Here is a 3,945-nt window from a genome sequence, read left to right on the forward strand (position 1 = left end):
AATAGACTTATTTTTGAATGATAAATAGAATCACTACAGTATTACTACATGCGCAGAAGTAGCTCGTTTTTTCTACGTGTATCGCATCGATTTTAATTTTTACCCGTTTTAATGAACTTTTCTAATAAAGATAAATATTAAAAATGTTCATTTCTTTAGTGTTCGGGATAAAGGGCCGTGTTCAAGCACATTTAATAGCTTTTTCCTTGTACTTTCATTTTTTATTTGCCTCATCCTGAAATAATGGATTTATTTACGCAATTACACATAGCATCACGAGAGTGCACATAAATAGCTAGTCATTGCAACGTCTGTCGCGATTACAATTTTTATTATTTTTAATCTACTCTTTTAATAATGATTAATGTTCGCGGTTCTACACTCGGCGAAATGAAGGCCTCTGAAAGCTTATATACAAGGGATTATGGCACTTTTGATGTATCCGCTCGCATGTGCCGTGCCCTTTTTGCACAGATATTACATCGCGGGAGGAAAATCCCTTTCTCGTCTGCATTATTCAAATCCCTCGAGTCGGGCATGTGCATATTTAAAGGCCTCTGGTGCCATCCAAAAACGACAACAATGGTGAAGGTGCAGCATCGATCGAAAGTCACATCTCTGGGAACCTTTCTTGATCGAATTCTTATCAAACTTCTCGGCGAATATTTCGCTGTCTTTGAATCCCATCGGATAAATCGCCATCAGTCCTGCAAGGAGTTCAGTCATTTTTCTTCAAGAATTTCGAATCACGGAAGACGTACGAATTTTGCGCCGCCCAAGTGGTCCTCAGGGTTTGTAGGTAAAGTAGGATGAAAAAAAGAAATCCATAAAATTTGGAGTTCCTCGAAGTACTCATTACCTCATAGAGGTAATTTACATGCATGAAACCCTGAGAACGAATGTTAGTTTACTCAAAGAAATATGCATTGCGACAACAAAATCCTACGATCAAATATGCCCAAAGAAACGTTAGATTGAGGAAACAAAATTATTTTAAATCAACATCAATTTTTCTTGACAAAATAATTTATATATGATTCTGACAACAATCTATGTGTCGACAGTATATATTTGTTGCAATCACCTGATCACTTTTCTCAAAGCGTTCATATGCGTAAAAATGCTCAAGTTAAGCCTACCTTAGGAATCCCAAATGTAAATGTATATATTTAGAAAATATATGCGGAAATAATTTTTTACCATCTCGTATAAATAAAATATATCTAAGATTTTGTCCCCGGTAATATACATTTTTACGTAAGCTATAATTTCTAATATTTACTTTTATCGTATATATTTCCATGTGGAGTAAAATCACGATCGGATCGTTAATCGACATTATAGTGGTGACGCATATGGGGTCGACCACGTGGCCGACGACGCCTGGCGTCGCCGCTCCCCCGCGAACCCCATAAAGATCGAGATTGCAGGAGATTTATCGATCGCGTCGGATATCGTCGATAAGATCCCCAAGCCAATCGTACACTTCGAGACTTCCTCCTCTTTTCTTCCTCCCAAGAAAATAACTCTTGCTCGCTCGGACCATGAAACGACAAAGTGGTTCGCCCACCATGTCTCCATGCACGTCGACAAACCGTAATGCCATTTACCATTAATCTTAGTTTTTTAAAAGCTCCTCTTCTCCGGAGGACGAAAAATCGAGCATTGCCCTTCCCTGATAAAAATCTATGGAAATTTAAATTTTTATACCCCTCATAACTACCGTTCCAACCCCCCCAAAAAAGCGTAAAATGTATTTTATGATAATATTTTTTAAATTTTTTATTATTTGGACTATTTTTATATTTACGCTCATATATCTGGAATGAGAAAAGGGAAGAGTACGAGCGAAATAATTTTCTTTTCTATATTTTGTTATTCATACCACTGATATTAACTGTCACGTGTCTGGAATGAGGAAAAGGGAAGAATATGAGAAAAGCAATTTTTTTTAACTTTTTGTTATTTAAACTATTCATATTTCCGGTCAAGTATCTGAACTGTGAAAAAGGAGAGAGTTCCTTTTTCACCTTCGAGGTTTCACCCTAGCGAGGATTTCGATACTCGTTCCTATCGAAGTGGTCGAAGATTTCGAGCGGTGTCGCTGATTGGAAAGTCTCGAACTGGAGTAACGAGGCTTTCCCGGCTCCCTCGAGCAGGCCGACAAAAGGGCCGCGTCTGCCCGTGGAGGCTATTTTGACGAGCGCATAAAAGGCGCACGCGCACGCGTAATGGAGCCAGACGTTACAAAGCACTCGGAGTCGGCGCGCGGAATGCGCGGCGAGCGAGATAAAAGCGCGACTCGCCGCGGCGACGACCCCGACCCCGACCCGCGCGGTGTCGCCGAGACGCAACATGAATATACGGCGTTATAGCCATAATTCGCGAACGCCCGCGAAAATTGGTTGGAAATTAACAAACACACGTGGGTACGAGAACACTGCACCGAGCAAACATTTTTCTCATTCAAAGAAATTATTTCTTTGAATGGTGTTAAAGTGTTATGAAAGTGCCATATATGCAACATCAATATGACGCGTTATTGTCGTAATTTGCGAACGCCCACAAAAATTGGTTGGAAATTAACAAACGCACATGGTTACGGAAACACTGTATTGAGAAAAAAGTGTTTCACTTTCAAAGAAATGATTAAAACTGAAATTTCTCTAGTTTCAAGAGATCTTTAGAACCTACATAATTACCTGTTAAAGTTTCAGATCATTCGATGCATCCAGTTTGGAGAAAAGTTTTATGAATATTTTAAAACTTAATATCTCCGTATTTAGGAATTTATAGTAGCTTGGGACTGAGATACACAAATAGAAATTGTTTTCGGCAGTTATTCTTATTTTTTCTCTGATTTATTGAAACCAAATTTCATCCTATATTCGGGATACAGATGATTTAAGTACTTTGACTTTCTCATCTTTCGTCTCGGAAACGAGGTAGATCGCTTCACCCAGCCGCGCGAAAAAGTAGTTCGCGCAGCTCGGGGACGACCTTGGCCCCTTCAAAAATACGGTCGCTTAATTTTGAGCATAGCTAAGCGTTACCAAAGCTCTATATTTTCCTTACTCATTAGTTTAAGGCACGAATTCGTACGCGTGGCCGCCGGGTACTTAACGGCGCGTCGGAGCCGCCTCGCTTGCGAGACCGGTCGCCATCTCGCGGCGGTGCGCGAACTACTTACCAATAGGCGCGAATTTTGAACGCAAGTGCTGAACCGAGGATCAGCATTATTCGTGACTACCAAGGTTTATCAAACAGGCGTAAAAACGGGAATCGACGTCCCTGGTCGACTCGTTCTCCTGGTTACGATTTCGTGTCCGTCCTAATTAATCGTTCTCTCGTCGCGTTTCATCCAACCGGGGCCGTAAAACCGCGAGTGGTCGAGGTACGTCCTCGTCCTCGTCCTCGTCCTCGTCCTCGTCCTCGTCCTCGTTCCGGCTCTCCAACACTCATCCCGACCTTTCTCTCGCGAAAGGGGGTGCAGATGGGACGGGATGCCGTCAGGATGATAATTAACCCCCGTCGGGTCAGGGACACGAGAGAACGCGTCTCTTACGCGAGTCCTGCGAGAGGGTGCGTCATCGTTAATTATCCATTCGCCGACCCACCCCTTCGCCTCGTCCTCGCATTCACCCCTAATCCTCGCGCGCTTCTCTTGTGTCGCGATCTATGTAGGTGCGTCAAGCTAGCACGGCAACATCCCAATTCACGATTTCTGAATACAGAGGAATTATGTGCTAATTATGTGCTAATTTTGTGCTGAATTAATTAATTTTGTACCCCCACCATTTTTCCGAAATTTGAAATTTCAGTGTGGCCGTGCTAGCTTGACGTCAAGCCAGCACGTTCCCATCTCAAACAAGACAAAAAGTTAAAAACAAGTACACCAAATTCAAGGGCAAATTATGTGCTAATTTTGTGCTGTAATCGTTTTTT

The 3,945-nt window shown here is 41.9% G+C and overlaps 1 non-coding gene across 1 annotated transcript; it reads right to left on the reverse strand.

The window, feature by feature from the left end:
- Positions 1-2,942: 2,942 nt before the first annotated feature.
- Positions 2,943-3,092, reverse strand: LOC111674133. The gene has a single exon (XR_002762285.1). It is a non-coding gene; the product is annotated as a U12 minor spliceosomal RNA (small nuclear RNA).
- Positions 3,093-3,945: the final 853 nt, after the last annotated feature.

Source organism: Orussus abietinus, unplaced genomic scaffold, assembly GCF_000612105.2.
Source record: "Orussus abietinus isolate OABI.00-Male unplaced genomic scaffold, Oabi_2.0 scaffold163, whole genome shotgun sequence".
Taxonomy (NCBI): domain Eukaryota; kingdom Metazoa; phylum Arthropoda; class Insecta; order Hymenoptera; family Orussidae; genus Orussus; species Orussus abietinus.